This window comes from Pseudophryne corroboree, chromosome 4 (assembly GCF_028390025.1).
Source record: "Pseudophryne corroboree isolate aPseCor3 chromosome 4, aPseCor3.hap2, whole genome shotgun sequence".
Classification (NCBI taxonomy): Eukaryota; Metazoa; Chordata; class Amphibia; order Anura; family Myobatrachidae; genus Pseudophryne; species Pseudophryne corroboree.
The window spans coordinates 797919564-797938897 of record NC_086447.1 but is presented as its reverse complement, the minus strand read 5'-3'; positions in this window follow the sequence as shown (position 1 = coordinate 797938897).

The window sequence follows — 19334 nt, the reverse complement described above, 5'->3', positions numbered from 1 at the left end:
CAAATGAATTTCATGATTGAATAGCCTAGGTATGATTCGTGGAACTACACATCCCAGCAAGTTGTACTGCATTTGCTGATTATGTCAAATGAATTTCATGATTGAATAGCCTAGGTATATTGAAAAAGGGTTGTTGTTTTTTTTTTTTGTATGTTTTTCTCTTTGTAGAGATATAGTTGGCTGCCTTATTGGTATGTAATGTCTGTTTTTCTTAGCTAATTTATGGCCTTAGTTTAAAGGGGGATGGTTTTGGGTGGAGTTTGCAATCATTGCATTCACATGGATATTGTTCCTATTAGAAGTCTAGTATACGGCTGGATAGCCATCGGCTGGATGTGCTTCCATAGAAGTGCTGACATAAAAGTGTTATTATAAAAATAGCGTTATACCTGCGTTAAGTTATATCATCAGCTGTTGTCAATTGTGAACTTGTGAACCAACTCCTCATCACTCTTTGTGCTCAACAGGTATGATTCGTGGAACTACACATCCCAGCAAGTTGTACTGCATTTGCTGATTATGTCAAATGAATTTCATGATTGAATAGCCTAGGTATGATTCGTGGAACTACACATCCCAGCAAGTTGTACTGCATTTGCTGATTATGTCAAATGAATTTCATGATTGAATAGCCTAGGTATGATTCGTGGAACTACACATCCCAGCAAGTTGTACTGCATTTGCTGATTATGTCAAATGAATTTCATGATTGAATAGCCTAGGTATATTGAAAAAGGGTTGTTGTTTTTTTTTTTTGTATGTTTTTCTCTTTGTAGAGATATAGTTGGCTGCCTTATTGGTATGTAATGTCTGTTTTTCTTAGCTAATTTATGGCCTTAGTTTAAAGGGGGATGGTTTTGGGTGGAGTTTGCAATCATTGCATTCACATGGATATTGTTCCTATTAGAAGTCTAGTATACGGCTGGATAGCCATCGGCTGGATGTGCTTCCATAGAAGTGCTGACATAAAAGTGTTATTATAAAAATAGCGTTATACCTGCGTTAAGTTATATCATCAGCTGTTGTCAATTGTGAACTTGTGAACCAACTCCTCATCACTCTTTGTGCTCAACAAGTATGATTCGTGGAACTACACATCCCAGCAAGTTGTACTGCATTTGCTGATTATGTCAAATGAATTTCATGATTGAATAGCCTAGGTATGATTCGTGGAACTACACATCCCAGCAAGTTGTACTGCATTTGCTGATTATGTCAAATGAATTTCATGATTGAATAGCCTAGGTATGATTCGTGGAACTACACATCCCAGCAAGTTGTACTGCATTTGCTGATTATGTCAAATGAATTTCATGATTGAATAGCCTAGGTATATTGAAAAAGGGTTGTTGTTTTTTTTTTTTTGTATGTTTTTCTCTTTGTAGAGATATAGTTGGCTGCCTTATTGGTATGTAATGTCTGTTTTTCTTAGCTAATTTATGGCCTTAGTTTAAAGGGGGATGGTTTTGGGTGGAGTTTGCAATCATTGCATTCACATGGATATTGTTCCTATTAGAAGTCTAGTATACGGCTGGATAGCCATCGGCTGGATGTGCTTCCATAGAAGTGCTGACATAAAAGTGTTATTATAAAAATAGCGTTATACCTGCGTTAAGTTATATCATCAGCTGTTGTCAATTGTGAACTTGTGAACCAACTCCTCATCACTCTTTGTGCTCAACAGGTATGATTCGTGGAACTACACATCCCAGCAAGTTGTACTGCATTTGCTGATTATGTCAAATGAATTTCATGATTGAATAGCCTAGGTATGATTCGTGGAACTACACATCCCAGCAAGTTGTACTGCATTTGCTGATTATGTCAAATGAATTTCATGATTGAATAGCCTAGGTATATTGAAAAAGGGTTGTTGTTTTTTTTTTTTGTATGTTTTTCTCTTTGTAGAGATATAGTTGGCTGCCTTATTGGTATGTAATGTCTGTTTTTCTTAGCTAATTTATGGCCTTAGTTTAAAGGGGGATGGTTTTGGGTGGAGTTTGCAATCATTGCATTCACATGGATATTGTTCCTATTAGAAGTCTAGTATACGGCTGGATAGCCATCGGCTGGATGTGCTTCCATAGAAGTGCTGACATAAAAGTGTTATTATAAAAATAGCGTTATACCTGCGTTAAGTTATATCATCAGCTGTTGTCAATTGTGAACTTGTGAACCAACTCCTCATCACTCTTTGTGCTCAACAGGTATGATTCGTGGAACTACACATCCCAGCAAGTTGTACTGCATTTGCTGATTATGTCAAATGAATTTCATGATTGAATAGCCTAGGTATGATTCGTGGAACTACACATCCCAGCAAGTTGTACTGCATTTGCTGATTATGTCAAATGAATTTCATGATTGAATAGCCTAGGTATGATTCGTGGAACTACACATCCCAGCAAGTTGTACTGCATTTGCTGATTATGTCAAATGAATTTCATGATTGAATAGCCTAGGTATGATTCGTGGAACTACACATCCCAGCAAGTTGTACTGCATTTGCTGATTATGTCAAATGAATTTCATGATTGAATAGCCTAGGTATATTGAAAAAGGGTTGTTGTTTTTTTTTTTTGTATGTTTTTCTCTTTGTAGAGATATAGTTGGCTGCCTTATTGGTATGTAATGTCTGTTTTTCTTAGCTAATTTATGGCCTTAGTTTAAAGGGGGATGGTTTTGGGTGGAGTTTGCAATCATTGCATTCACATGGATATTGTTCCTATTAGAAGTCTAGTATACGGCTGGATAGCCATCGGCTGGATGTGCTTCCATAGAAGTGCTGACATAAAAGTGTTATTATAAAAATAGCGTTATACCTGCGTTAAGTTATATCATCAGCTGTTGTCAATTGTGAACTTGTGAACCAACTCCTCATCACTCTTTGTGCTCAACAGGTATGATTCGTGGAACTACACATCCCAGCAAGTTGTACTGCATTTGCTGATTATGTCAAATGAATTTCATGATTGAATAGCCTAGGTATGATTCGTGGAACTACACATCCCAGCAAGTTGTACTGCATTTGCTGATTATGTCAAATGAATTTCATGATTGAATAGCCTAGGTATGATTCGTGGAACTACACATCCCAGCAAGTTGTACTGCATTTGCTGATTATGTCAAATGAATTTCATGATTGAATAGCCTAGGTATGATTCGTGGAACTACACATCCCAGCAAGTTGTACTGCATTTGCTGATTATGTCAAATGAATTTCATGATTGAATAGCCTAGGTATATTGAAAAAGGGTTGTTGTTTTTTTTTTTGTATGTTTTTCTCTTTGTAGAGATATAGTTGGCTGCCTTATTGGTATGTAATGTCTGTTTTTCTTAGCTAATTTATGGCCTTAGTTTAAAGGGGGATGGTTTTGGGTGGAGTTTGCAATCATTGCATTCACATGGATATTGTTCCTATTAGAAGTCTAGTATACGGCTGGATAGCCATCGGCTGGATGTGCTTCCATAGAAGTGCTGACATAAAAGTGTTATTATAAAAATAGCGTTATACCTGCGTTAAGTTATATCATCAGCTGTTGTCAATTGTGAACTTGTGAACCAACTCCTCATCACTCTTTGTGCTCAACAGGTATGATTCGTGGAACTACACATCCCAGCAAGTTGTACTGCATTTGCTGATTATGTCAAATGAATTTCATGATTGAATAGCCTAGGTATGATTCGTGGAACTACACATCCCAGCAAGTTGTACTGCATTTGCTGATTATGTCAAATGAATTTCATGATTGAATAGCCTAGGTATGATTCGTGGAACTACACATCCCAGCAAGTTGTACTGCATTTGCTGATTATGTCAAATGAATTTCATGATTGAATAGCCTAGGTATATTGAAAAAGGGTTGTTGTTTTTTTTTTTTTGTATGTTTTTCTCTTTGTAGAGATATAGTTGGCTGCCTTATTGGTATGTAATGTCTGTTTTTCTTAGCTAATTTATGGCCTTAGTTTAAAGGGGGATGGTTTTGGGTGGAGTTTGCAATCATTGCATTCACATGGATATTGTTCCTATTAGAAGTCTAGTATACGGCTGGATAGCCATCGGCTGGATGTGCTTCCATAGAAGTGCTGACATAAAAGTGTTATTATAAAAATAGCGTTATACCTGCGTTAAGTTATATCATCAGCTGTTGTCAATTGTGAACTTGTGAACCAACTCCTCATCACTCTTTGTGCTCAACAGGTATGATTCGTGGAACTACACATCCCAGCAAGTTGTACTGCATTTGCTGATTATGTCAAATGAATTTCATGAGTGAATAGCCTAGGTATGATTCGTGGAACTACACATCCCAGCAAGTTGTACTGCATTTGCTGATTATGTCAAATGAATTTCATGATTGAATAGCCTAGGTATGATTCGTGGAACTACACATCCCAGCAAGTTGTACTGCATTTGCTGATTATGTCAAATGAATTTCATGATTGAATAGCCTAGGTATGATTCGTGGAACTACACATCCCAGCAAGTTGTACTGCATTTGCTGATTATGTCAAATGAATTTCATGATTGAATAGCCTAGGTATATTGAAAAAGGGTTGTTGTTTTTTTTTTTTGTATGTTTTTCTCTTTGTAGAGATATAGTTGGCTGCCTTATTGGTATGTAATGTCTGTTTTTCTTAGCTAATTTATGGCCTTAGTTTAAAGGGGGATGGTTTTGGGTGGAGTTTGCAATCATTGCATTCACATGGATATTGTTCCTATTAGAAGTCTAGTATACGGCTGGATAGCCATCGGCTGGATGTGCTTCCATAGAAGTGCTGACATAAAAGTGTTATTATAAAAATAGCGTTATACCTGCGTTAAGTTATATCATCAGCTGTTGTCAATTGTGAACTTGTGAACCAACTCCTCATCACTCTTTGTGCTCAACAGGTATGATTCGTGGAACTACACATCCCAGCAAGTTGTACTGCATTTGCTGATTATGTCAAATGAATTTCATGATTGAATAGCCTAGGTATGATTCGTGGAACTACACATCCCAGCAAGTTGTACTGCATTTGCTGATTATGTCAAATGAATTTCATGATTGAATAGCCTAGGTATGATTCGTGGAACTACACATCCCAGCAAGTTGTACTGCATTTGCTGATTATGTCAAATGAATTTCATGATTGAATAGCCTAGGTATGATTCGTGGAACTACACATCCCAGCAAGTTGTACTGCATTTGCTGATTATGTCAAATGAATTTCATGATTGAATAGCCTAGGTATATTGAAAAAGGGTTGTTGTTTTTTTTTTTTTGTATGTTTTTCTCTTTGTAGAGATATAGTTGGCTGCCTTATTGGTATGTAATGTCTGTTTTTCTTAGCTAATTTATGGCCTTAGTTTAAAGGGGGATGGTTTTGGGTGGAGTTTGCAATCATTGCATTCACATGGATATTGTTCCTATTAGAAGTCTAGTATACGGCTGGATAGCCATCGGCTGGATGTGCTTCCATAGAAGTGCTGACATAAAAGTGTTATTATAAAAATAGCGTTATACCTGCGTTAAGTTATATCATCAGCTGTTGTCAATTGTGAACTTGTGAACCAACTCCTCATCACTCTTTGTGCTCAACAGGTATGATTCGTGGAACTACACATCCCAGCAAGTTGTACTGCATTTGCTGATTATGTCAAATGAATTTCATGATTGAATAGCCTAGGTATGATTCGTGGAACTACACATCCCAGCAAGTTGTACTGCATTTGCTGATTATGTCAAATGAATTTCATGATTGAATAGCCTAGGTATGATTCGTGGAACTACACATCCCAGCAAGTTGTACTGCATTTGCTGATTATGTCAAATGAATTTCATGATTGAATAGCCTAGGTATGATTCGTGGAACTACACATCCCAGCAAGTTGTACTGCATTTGCTGATTATGTCAAATGAATTTCATGATTGAATAGCCTAGGTATATTGAAAAAGGGTTGTTGTTTTTTTTTTTTGTATGTTTTTCTCTTTGTAGAGATATAGTTGGCTGCCTTATTGGTATGTAATGTCTGTTTTTCTTAGCTAATTTATGGCCTTAGTTTAAAGGGGGATGGTTTTGGGTGGAGTTTGCAATCATTGCATTCACATGGATATTGTTCCTATTAGAAGTCTAGTATACGGCTGGATAGCCATCGGCTGGATGTGCTTCCATAGAAGTGCTGACATAAAAGTGTTATTATAAAAATAGCGTTATACCTGCGTTAAGTTATATCATCAGCTGTTGTCAATTGTGAACTTGTGAACCAACTCCTCATCACTCTTTGTGCTCAACAGGTATGATTCGTGGAACTACACATCCCAGCAAGTTGTACTGCATTTGCTGATTATGTCAAATGAATTTCATGATTGAATAGCCTAGGTATGATTCGTGGAACTACACATCCCAGCAAGTTGTACTGCATTTGCTGATTATGTCAAATGAATTTCATGATTGAATAGCCTAGGTATGATTCGTGGAACTACACATCCCAGCAAGTTGTACTGCATTTGCTGATTATGTCAAATGAATTTCATGATTGAATAGCCTAGGTATGATTCGTGGAACTACACATCCCAGCAAGTTGTACTGCATTTGCTGATTATGTCAAATGAATTTCATGATTGAATAGCCTAGGTATATTGAAAAAGGGTTGTTGTTTTTTTTTTTTGTATGTTTTTCTCTTTGTAGAGATATAGTTGGCTGCCTTATTGGTATGTAATGTCTGTTTTTCTTAGCTAATTTATGGCCTTAGTTTAAAGGGGGATGGTTTTGGGTGGAGTTTGCAATCATTGCATTCACATGGATATTGTTCCTATTAGAAGTCTAGTATACGGCTGGATAGCCATCGGCTGGATGTGCTTCCATAGAAGTGCTGACATAAAAGTGTTATTATAAAAATAGCGTTATACCTGCGTTAAGCCGAAGGAAAGCAGAAGGAAAACATCACCACACCAACACTACCACAAAAGGACTGCCTTAATGCCTCAAAAGTATGTAATTCATCTTATGCATATCATCTGTAATTAAAAAAACTATGAAAAGCCATCCCCAATCTGCTCACTATAGTTCTCTCTTATGCAAACTTATGTATGTTTCTTTATGTAATGATTTCTTGTAAATGTCATTGCATGTGTGGGGAAGTTGCTCAGTGAAACAGTTTATTATTGCATACTGACTGGTGATTACCTCCTTGAACATTTACCCATTGTGGTCAGGTGTACTATGTCTTTATATTTAGTAAGGTATAGTCATGGTGTAAAGGACAGAGTATGATTACTGATTAGTACAAGAAAACAAATACTGAGCAACATCCCCAAACAGGTAATTTCAACTTTAAACTTGTCATTTATTTTGTACGCTCTGGACATGGCTACTACTAACAAATGCACAGAAAAAAATCTTAAAGCTATGTCTGCAAATGCTAGGAGCTTAGGAGACAAAATTCCAGAGCTAATTGCGATAATGACAAGGGATAACCTGGATTTTGTGGCAATTACAGAGTCTTGGTGCAATGAGAATCATGATTGGGACTTAGCTATACCAGGATACAATTTATTTAGGAAAGATAGAATAGGAAGAATAGGAGGAGGGGTAGCAATGTATGTGAAAAAAAGCATAAATGCTACTTTAATACAAAATATTGAAGCCAAAACTGAGGCCCTTTGGGTCACCATAGAAACTGGGAAGAAGGACATTATTCGCATTGGGGTGATCTATAGACCACCAGGCCAGGGGCAGGATTTGGACAGGAACCTATTGTTGGACATCTCTAAAATGGCTTTTAAGGGAGAAGTCATAATCATGGGAGACTTTAATTTACCTGATGTAAATTGGGAGGGGTCTTTTGCAAGTTCAGCTACAAGTGGCAAATTTCTACATTCCTTACAGGGAGCATCTCTCAAGCAATTGGTGAGGGAGCCCACTCGCAAAGACTCAATATTAGATCTAATTCTTACAAATGGTGATAGGATATCTGATATATATGTGGGTGAGCACCTGGGATCCAGTGATCATCAAGCAGTATGGTTTAGTATAAAGACAGGATCCAACTCCTCTCACACAAAAACAAAGGTGTTGGATTTTAGAAATGCAGACTTTGCAAAAATGGGGAGATGTTTAAGTGATTCATTGGCAGACTGGAGGAACTTGGAAGGAGTGCAGGAGAGGTGGAAAAAAATTAAAAGTGCATTACTAAGTGCAACAGACCTTTGTATCAAAATGGTTAGGAAAAGCACCAGGAAAAGGAAGCCAGTGTGGTTCACAAAAGTAGTATCAACTAGTGTGAAAGCAAAAAAGATGGCTTTTAGGAAATACAAACAGACTCAAAATAATAACGACAAAGAGGTGTATCTAGACAGACGGAAGGATGCTAAGAAAGTGATCAGACGTGCAAAGGCAGAAGCTGAGGAGAAAATGGCCCAGTCAGTAGATAAAGGGGGCAAAACTTTTTTTAAGTATATAAGTGAAAGGAGAAAATCAAATGGAGGAATAATAAGACTTAAGACAGAGAGTGGGCATTTGGTGGAGGGAGACGAGGCAATAGCAGATCACCTAAATAATTATTTTTGCTCAGTATTTACTACAGAAGAAGGGATGGGGCCACAGCTAAATTGCAAGGACATTCATAAAAATAAGGTAGATGAAAATACATTTACAGAGGAGAAGGTCCTAACAGAACTTTCAAAACTAAAAGTGGATAAATCAATGGGACCAGATGGGATACACCCAAGGATACTCAAAGAGCTAAAAGATGTGCTGGTTACACCTTTAACAGAATTATTTAACCAGTCACTAAATACAGGTGCTATTCCAGAGGACTGGAAAAGAGCAAATGTAGTTCCACTGCACAAAAGTGGAAGCAAGGAAGAAGCAAGTAACTACAGACCAGTAAGCCTTACATCAGTAGTAGGGAAAGTAATGGAAAAACTATTAAAAGAAAGAGTAGTGGAATATCTTAAATCAAACAACTTACAGGATCCAAAACAGCATGGATTTACTGGTGGGAGATCATGCCAAACAAATCTTATTGACTTTTTTGACTCTGTGATGAAAATAATAGATCAAGGGGGAGCTGTAGATGTAGCATATCTAGACTTTAGTAAGGCATTTGACACTGTCCCACATCGCAGACTGCTAAATAAACTTGAAAGCCTGGGGGTGGATTATAAATCAGTTAAATGGATTAGAACCTGGTTGCAGGATAGGAAACAGACAGTCGTAGTTAATGGACTGCAATCTATGGAGGGAAATGTTACCAGTGGAGTACCCCAGGGATCTGTACTTGGTCCAGTTCTCTTTAATATCTTTGTTGGTGACATTGCAGATGGTATTGAAGGGAAGATATGCCTTTTTGCAGATGATACAAAGATATGCAACAGGGTAGACACACCGGGAGGGGTCAAACAAATGATAAATGACCTAGGTAGGCTTGAGAAATGGTCAAGAACGTGGCAACTACAGTTTAATGCTAAAAAATGCAAAATCATGCACTTGGGTCTCAAAAACCCAAAGGCTAAGTATAGTATCAAGGGTACTATCATGGAATCGACTGAGGAGGAAAGAGATTTAGGAGTCACTATTTCAAGTGACTTGAAGGCAGGAAAGCAATGCAACAAAGCAATGAGAAAGGCAAGTCAGATGCTTGGTTGCATAGGGAGAGGAATCAGTAGCAGGAAAAAAGAAGTGATAATGCCACTGTATAGGTCATTGGTACGGCCCCATCTGGAATACTGTGTCCAGTTCTGGAGACCCTATCTCCAGAAGGATATAAATACATTAGAGAGTGTACAAAGAAGGGCAACTAAAATGGTGCATGGCCTACATCACAAAACTTACCCGGAAAGGCTAAAAGATCTTAACATGTATAGTTTGGAGGAGAGAAGGGAAATGTGAGACATGATAGAAACTTTCAAATATATAAAGGGTCTTAACAAAGTTCAGGAGGGAAACATTCTTAAAAGGAAAAGAAGTATTAGAACTCGAGGGCATACATTGAGACTGGAGGGGGGGAGGTTCAGGGGAAATTTAAGGAAAAATTACTTCACAGAAAGGGTAGTGGATAAGTGGAATAGCCTCCCATCAGAGGTGGTAGAGGCTAAGACTGTAGGGCAATTTAAACATGCTTGGGACAGGCATATGAATATCCTTACAAAGAATCAAGGTTAAAAAAGGGTTGAGATTGCCTAAAGGATAAAATAAAAAAGGGGCAGACTAGATGGGCCAAGTGGTTCTTATCTGCCGTCAAATTCTATGTTTCTATGTTAACCATTAATGGTTTGTGACGGCTTGTGCAAAGTGGAGTCTATGGTCAACCATGTGCAAAGAAAACGGATCCTCAAGGCCCTGCCATTGATGGCAAAACCATAGTCCAAGCCACTGCTGGTAGCTAACAATCAATAGTCAATGGCCATCATAGCTAGAGCAGGGGGCCAGCATATTGATAGGAGTGGCATCATCAGTTCCTACTCTCCTTCAGACCCTATTGCAGTTGACAACAGCCAAAGGCAATAAAATAAATGGTCATGTTGGTTTGTATATGGGTAAAAATCAACAAAGCACAAAAAGGTTTTGCTCACTTCTAGGTTTATTAATTTAGAAATGATGGGGCTTATTTCTACATGGTAAACTTAAGGAAGGGAACACAGATCACTATCACCCAAAACACATCTATATTCCAGATAAAACCATAAACTAACAATAGTAGCCTTCCAAAACCTCTTGGCCCGTACGGTAAAGTCTGCTTGTACATCTTGTGCTGTGTTTCAATATGATTGCTTCATCAAACAAATGGGCTAGTAAGAAGGTTTAGAAACACTTATGTAATAGGAGAGCTTCAATTTAAGAGCTACTTGTACACATAAGAAGAAATCTTGGTGCACGGCTAAAAAGGTGAATGTGAATTTGTAAATGTATGCTTTTACAGTTCTTTTTATGCCTCTGATTATAAAACAAGATAAGTTTGTCAAACCCGATGATCATCAGGATCAACACGAATCAATGCTAAACCAGGCTTGTTTACTATTGATTCCTGTTGCCATTTTAAAAGTATTGGTAAAAGCCGCCCATTAGTAAATATACCCCAATGTGTCAGGATTGGTTCCTGTTCTGGTGGTGCACATAACACAGAGGACAATAGATTGCCCTGTATGGATTATTATGCATCATTTGGTGGCAGAGGGGTGCTAACATTTATTCCCATACCAACATATCATCCAAATAACTAGGTCAGACACCGGAAACGTCTGAGATAGATATTTAGTCAACTGACACCTTTCCAACCTTTTCAAATAGTCTTCCTGGCAATTATAGAGATATTTACTGACATTTTTTATGCCATTTTCTTTGCGTGATTTACAATTATGAAAAAGTTAAAATAGTAACTATTAGAAGTTAAACAAAATAATGGAGTTAAGGACTTACAGTATTTTGACTACTGAAACACAAATTATGATGTGATAAATGCAATATGAAATTTAGAGTTGTCTGTGTTTGAGATGTTTTTTACTGAACTCTATTTTATCACTGTGGTGGTGCACTTCACTACTTTAAGACCACCCCATGTTGTGCAATGCTGCAAATCACATCATGACAGTGGTGTCAGAAGGCGGGTGCGGGGGGTGCGGCCCGCACCCGGGTGTCCCTCTCAGAAGGGGTGACACCAAAGTGTCAGCTCTTCTGCAGTTACAGGAGCCAAGTGCTGCAGTGAGATAATCTCCTGCAGCACTCGGCTCCTGTCACAGAGAAGAGCCGGCATTGCACGCTGCCCTGTCTCCGGGGGCAGCCAGCATCTTCGGGGAAGCTGGACATGCCCCCGGAGTGAAGAAGGAAAAAAAAAACAATGAGGGCACGCCCCTTTTAAATTTTGCTCATGCCCCCTTTCCGGACGCCCACGGCACCGGCAGGGTGTGTGAGTGTGTATGTGTGTGTGTGTGTGTGTGTGTGTGTGTGTGTGTGTGTGTGTGTAATAATACAGAGTGTGCACCGGGTGTCGCCACTGCATCATGATACTCTTTTGGGCTTCCCATTTCTATAGGAAAGTGGGTGGGATCTGGAGGTTAGTATGTTTTTCTAGTAATCTGAAAGACTTGACATAACTTGCATTTAAGGATGTGGATGTCACTGGTTCCTATTGAACATATAGACTATATTCTTATGAATCCACAGATTAGGTTTGCATAATCAGTGGGGATCGTAGCCCAAGGTGTAATGGAAAAATAAGTTGAAAAAGCAGGAATGTCATTGCTAGATACCAGGGCTATGCTAACAGCATAGTAGGCCCTGGGAAAAGCAATGCACTGGGGCCCATACACACCCATTCACAGGAACCAATTATAAAAAATCATAACATGCCTCTTCTACCGTCCTGCGCTTTCTCTCTATATGCTTCCATACAGTAAATAGCTGTCAGCATTCTGGTTGGTGGATAGCTCCAGCCATCCACCAATCAGCATGCTGACAGCCATTCACTTTCTGGCTGCAGACCGGGAGGCAAGTAGAGAATGTTGCCTTGCTGCTCTGATTGTGTGACCACCACCAGCCCCTGCTTGAAGGCCCCTGGAATTGTGGAGCCCTGGGCAGCTGCCCAGTTTGCCTATATGTTAAGATGGCCATGCTAGTTACTGTCATTTTAAAATAATTTCAGAGGTTCTGTATACTGCTTTGTTTAGCAGGTGCTTCTAAGCACAAAACAGGTATGACTACCTAGATAAACCTTGATGCAATAAACCCCTCATCATGTTTATTCAACTTATTTATAATATTTTTGCCATTTAAATCTGTAGGTTTAATATATATTTGAACTTACAAACACTAAAAATATAAATGGGTAAAATAATTACTTTCAGTATCCATAGTAAGCTGGGTTGTACAGTATGGTTAGTCAACACAGAAAAGTAGGGACACTGTTAGGGATAAACCACTAAATCTAGGGACTGTCCATGGAAGTTAAAGACAGCTGCCAACTGATAGTATATTATCACCTACACCTAAGATTTACTCGTGTGACCACAGCTTCATGCTTAAAATGATGCAAAAACTAAATATATTTCACTTTTATCCAGTATTTATGACTGTAATATGGAAAAATCTAAATTCAGAAACTTTCTACATACTTTTACTAAACCGTGTGTGGCAAGAAATGTGGAGGATGGTTTAACCCTTTCTGAAATATGATTTAAACGTTTAGTGCTGCCACCCTCTGTTCACAGGGGGAACTGCAAAGACTATTTCTCTGTCTAAACAGAACAGCTAGTAGAAATAATTTAGATGTATGTATACATTTCTGGCTTAAGATAACAAGCAATGATGTAAACACGGTAAAAATGCAGTTTGCTTCCAATAAGGAACAAACATTGGGCTATACCTAATAACTAGTGTATTTCATAAGGGTAATGCAAGCATTTCCAACTGCAGCTTATAGTGGACAGGAGAAAATCGGTTGGTTTGCCGTTTATAGTTTATTTGAAGAATACTTTAATTGCAGGGCTGTTCAATAGATGTTCATGGCAGCACTTGTAAGCTCTCTGGCTCATGTGAGGCATCAGCCCAGGGACTACTCAGCCAGAGCAGCATGATCCAGTAACCCAGGAAAGGCTCTCACTGAGAACCGCAAGGTCTGCATTTCATCCCTCAGCTGGAAAGGTTTAATGGATCAGTATCATGTATCAGTTCTGGAAACCCAACCAGAGAGAAACTGCAGATAAATCTCCAAACAGGAGCCAGGGATGGGTGGGGACAACACTGGTCAGTGATGCACAGTCCCTGGGATGTGGTATATACTATCTTTCCCAGTGGAAGGGAATGGCCAGTGCAGGGTTTCTCTTGGGGGGTTGCAGCTCTTGCCTTTGATTTCACCATGGTATAAAAGGGGTGCACACTTTGTATAGCCATTCCTAGTCAATGCAGCCTCTATGTGTATCAGACAGAGGTGCAAATCTGGCCTAGCCTTAAACACTAATAACAGAAATATAAATAATAATAATAATAATAATAATAATAATTATTATTATTATTATTATTATTATTATTATTACAATAATAAAATGTTTGCAGTATAAAACAAAATTAAGGCAAATAAAGACATCAGTACCCACCCAGAAAATACATAAAGGTGTGTATGCTGTCACTACAACATTGTGGAAGACTATGAAACGTATGAGACACAGTTGTATCTGAATTGCTCATACAATAACACACAATTCATAATTATACAGTAGCACTTCTGAAACAAATCATGTAATATTTGTTACCATGCCCCTTTTCCTTTTCTCTCATCTCCTTCTCCCATTGTCTCTGCCCTGACCAACACACATACACAGTTCCTTATAATGATCCATCTGTAATAAAATATACTGCAGCAACATAGCATAGCAGATGGATAACATAATCTAGACCAGCAAATAATGATGATTGCGTACAGCATAAATAATGGAGCAGTATGAGACTGGAGAACCCTGACGCAGAATAACACTGCTCTTTGTATGATATAATATAATAATGCCATCGCTCATAACCGAGGAGCAACTGAAAGCACTATCCATACGGCTGTGATATTACGCGCGATATTCATGGTAAATATAAAGTGGTAATTGCATACAGACAAGTAAAGATATGTTTTGCAGAGAAGTGTGATCAAATGTTATGCACACTATGTACAAAGTGTGTGTGTGTGTGTGTGTGTGTGTGTGTGTGTGTGTGTGTGTGTGTGTGTGTTGCAAAATAATGATATTATAACTTTGCCAGCACTTTTTCTCCTTGCAGTAAGTGATGAGGACATGAAATGAGATCTGTATCTATTACCCTGGGGAAGATACAGAACCCTTGTACCCAGGGCCTGCGGTCAGTGCAGACGCCCCTTGCGTTCTCAGGCTATCACATCTCATTGGAGTCACGCTTGGAGGAACAGCTCCTACCCCACTAATCTGGCAGGAACAAAACATCGCATTTAAACAACATCCACAGAAGGGGTCATTTCTTTTCTTTTCAAACTGAAACAGGTATGACCAGTTCTGTGCTGAAATCACTTTACTGGCGCAAGATTGCTGTGTACTGGGATCAGTTGCACCCGGCCAGGCTGCTGAAACCTGAACCCCTCTTCTGAGGATCAGAGGGAGCGAAATCAGGTCTGGTCTCCCCTGATTAAAGCCCCCACATGGTATATAGGCTCATATAATATATAATGTCATGTGATCTCTGGCTGTATACCAGGGTATACTGGACCTCACCTCCTTGTATTGCAACAGAGGCTGCTAACAATTAGCTTCATTAAACAGTACAGTCTCTTCTTGGTTTTTATCCTCAGATGTTCTCTTTTCATATATATATATATATATATATATACACACACACACACAGACACACACACACACACACACACACACACACACACACACCTACCTACCTACCTACCTACCTACCTACCTATCTATCTATCTATCTATCTATCTATCTATCTATCTATCTATCATAGATAGATAGATAGATTAGATAGAGAAATATTTAGGTCAATTTGCTTTTCCACGATGTAGGAATGAGTGATGCTCAGTACTACTTTGTTCTACATCTTACACTAAGAAGTGCCACACTTTGTATAGGAATAATAAATTACCCGTCTATGTAATTGTTGGATTATGTTGAATTATGAAGAACATGGTTCTGTCTGCCCGACCTTATAGACGCGATTGACACGTGTTAATAAAGGATATTTGAAATCTTTGTAGTTCTGTTTTCGTTTTACAGTGGCTTAAAGACATTTCTATTCACGTGAATTAATGGACATATTATTTATCTAACTTAAAAATAATATTTTAATATTCGGTAACTCTTTGCTGCCTCCTCTAGACACACTTACAGATACATCATACATGATGAACCCATAATGACTTATGGGAGGGTGCAGTTAATAAATATCAATATTGCCTCCTTCAAGGTTGCACAGTAAATAATTGCAATTGCAATATTATGAAGAGTGACTATTATGATGCGTCCTGTATGCAGTGGTATGTGTCTGCTACAGTAAAATATATTATTACAACACATCAATGCAACAAGCTAAAGAGATAGATAGATAGATAGATAGATAGATAGATAGATAGATAGATAGATAGATAGATAGATAGATAGATAGATGTAGACATACTGTATATTTAACAGAGAGAGACTGCAGGATGCAGTGGGGCAGACATTTATATTTCTATTTCACAGAAAAATACATATATATGTATGCTTCTTAACATTTGGCTTTAAAATAGTATCCGAATGCATATAGAGCTAAGAGATAATGTAATAAAATATTAGAGTTTATAATGCACTCATCAGACAAAGACACCACTCAATTATATTCCTCACCACTAAACATACCTCATTTAAGATGATTTATAAATCACAATAAGCAGATATTTTAACAAATAAAAGTCCAAACGTATTATATTTCTACAAAAGTTGTGTTGTTACATTAGCTTGAGCTAATATTTAAATCCCCTATCAGGAGGATCGTGTGCTCACATTACTGACACAATGTCTATGAGTCCAGTATATTTAGTGTTACAGTTATAAAGTATCAGTAGTGTTAATAATAAAATGCAGTCTCTGCAGAAAGAGCAGATAGTATTCCTCCCCCAAATTATCTCTGTACTATTATTAAAGCTGAATGAAAGATCCCAAAGAGAATAAAAGTGATACCAGCTGATTCATATGACGAGCCAGGAGTCCTGTGAGACCTTACTGTACATCTGTAGAGCACTGAGTATACGACTGTCACTCCTGCAGCTGAGCTGCTCTGTACGGGCTGGCTGAAAGACGATCCTCTGCTTTCTGAGGTGAGGAGTTTGAAATTAAGGAGAAAAGCAGGAAGCTTAGTAATCAAAGGGAACTGGCATTAAAGACTTGAAAAATAAAACGCTATTAGGCTTAATTTCATCTTTAATAGCATGTTTCTTTACATGGATAATTGTTTGACCTAATTTTATGGCCACTAGGAACGCTCTCTTATGTCTGTATGAAGGGAAGACAAATACTGAAAAACTAGTAAGGTCATTTAAGAAAGTGGAAGAGCTCATATAGAATTCTGTTTCCCAAACTCGATCCTCAAGGCACACTAGGGGTAAATTAACAAAGCTTCTAAAAGTGAAAAGAAGTGATGTTGCCCATAGCAGATTATAGCTATAATTTCTTTATTGCATCCTAGGAAATGATAGAGAGAATCTGATTGGTTGCTATGGGCAACATCCCTTCTTTTTACTTTTGAAAGCTTTAATAAATGTACCCCTAACAGTCCAGCATATCCAAACTTGAGCACAAATTTGAGTACTTACACGTAGCAATGTTTACTTAATTTCTAAGCAATCTGACTTTATAGCTTAGAAATGAAGCATACATCGCTCTGTGTGTAGGGTGCCAGTGACAGTGTTGTGCAGTCCCGCGCGTCGCTATCGCCGGCTCTAGGTTTGGCATGCATGCATTCATGCCAAATCTAGTTAGATCGCTCACTTCACCGATGGGTGAGTTGAGCATTCCCTCTTCCCCTTGCTCAGCACACATTGCGCTGTGTGTACTTCCCTTAAGTCGTCTGTGCACAAGTCTGGCTATCCTTAAAATCTGGTCTGTTATTGAGCCTGATTCAGATGTGGTTGGATGGCTTACATAGAAGCAGCAGCGATAGCACTAATATAGTAGTGCACCTCCTGCTGCATTACTGATTCAAACTGCATCCTAGGACACAGAAACGGATCATCTATAACACCATTGGCTGACTACATGAGCCAATGGGGCAGATGTATTAACCTGGAGAAAGCATAAGGAAGTGATAAACCAGTGATAAGTGCAAGGTGATAAACACACCAGCCAATCAACTCCAATATGGAAATTGACAGTTAGGAGCTGACTGGCTGGTGGCTTTATCACCTTGCACTTATCACTGCTTTATCACTTCCTTATGCCTTCTCCAGGTTAAAACATCTGCCCCATTGTGCTTTAAGGACCAAAGTTGGGAAACACTGCTATAGATTGCAAGCTTGCAAGCAGGACCCTCTTACCTCCCTGTGGGCCAGATTCTGAACTGACACTATGCCGATATTCACACAAATGATCAAAGGGCCTAGTTCAGAGTTGATCGCAGCAGCAAATTTGTTAGCAGTTGCGCAAAACCATGTGCACTGCAGGTGTGGCAGATATAACGTGCAGAGAGAGTTAGACATGCAGCAGCTGAATTTACTGTATATATTTATGAAGGGGCCCAAAAGTTGCACTCTCTAATGGTTAGTCAAGCCAATGAGCTGGCAGGCCACACCCCCTCTGCAGACTGGCCACACCCCTAACATGGGCCCCTAACACTGCATTTCCCTGGTGGGCCCTACATGCCCCAGTCCAACTTTTGGAGCATGCACCATGTTTCTGGAGACCTGCACATGGGCAGTAGACTCTGGCATAAAGCCAGAGTCTATTCACTGCCAAGGAGGAGGGGGCCCACACGGAGCTTGCACGTGGTCCCTCTCGTCTCTTGAAATGCCCTAGGCTGAGTCCATCTTAGTATCAGGTGCTATCTGATACTGTTTTTACTCAGTCTCATTTTATTACTGTTGTTCTCAACTGTAAAGAGCAACGGAATATGCTGGCTCTATTTAAATAAGTGTTAAAAAAAAAGTGTAAAGCCTTTCATTTGTTTTAATTTTTACTTAGTATATTCAGGGCTGCTGAAATTGGGATGTGTTCTAATAATGGAAGGGGTGTGGCCAAATGCAGGTGTGTCAATAGCTCATCAGGTTCCCTATGAAAAGGGGTACATATTGGGGTACATGGTTACACCACCCAAGCAAACCCAAGCCCCCAGGTGCCCATAACTGGGTACTTTGTACCAACCCCCTCTCTGTGGGGCAGATTTATTAACCTGGAGAAGGCATAAGGAAGTGATAAACCAGTGATAAGTGCAAGGTGATAAGTGCACCAGCCAGTCAGCTCCAATATGTAAATTGACAGTTAGGAGCTGATTGGCTGGTGTGTTTATCACCTTGCACTTATCACTGGTTTATCACTTTCTTATGCTGTCTCCAGGTTAATACATCTGCCCCTGTGTGTGTCCCTAAATAGTTCTTAAAAAAGATAAGTGTCTAAATATACAGCCCATCTGTGCATATGAAAATATTTGATTTCTCTGCATTTTTATTGATACCAGATATAGATTTACATTGGGCAAGTGCAGTGGAAACACTATATTATGTACCAGAGTATGATGACAGTAACTCAATGCATTTCAGCATGCAGCCATGGTAAAGAGGTTCAGTTGTTGTTTAGACCAACTATCAGAATGGGGAATAATTGTGCCCTAAGTGAATACAATACTTTAATATGCACAA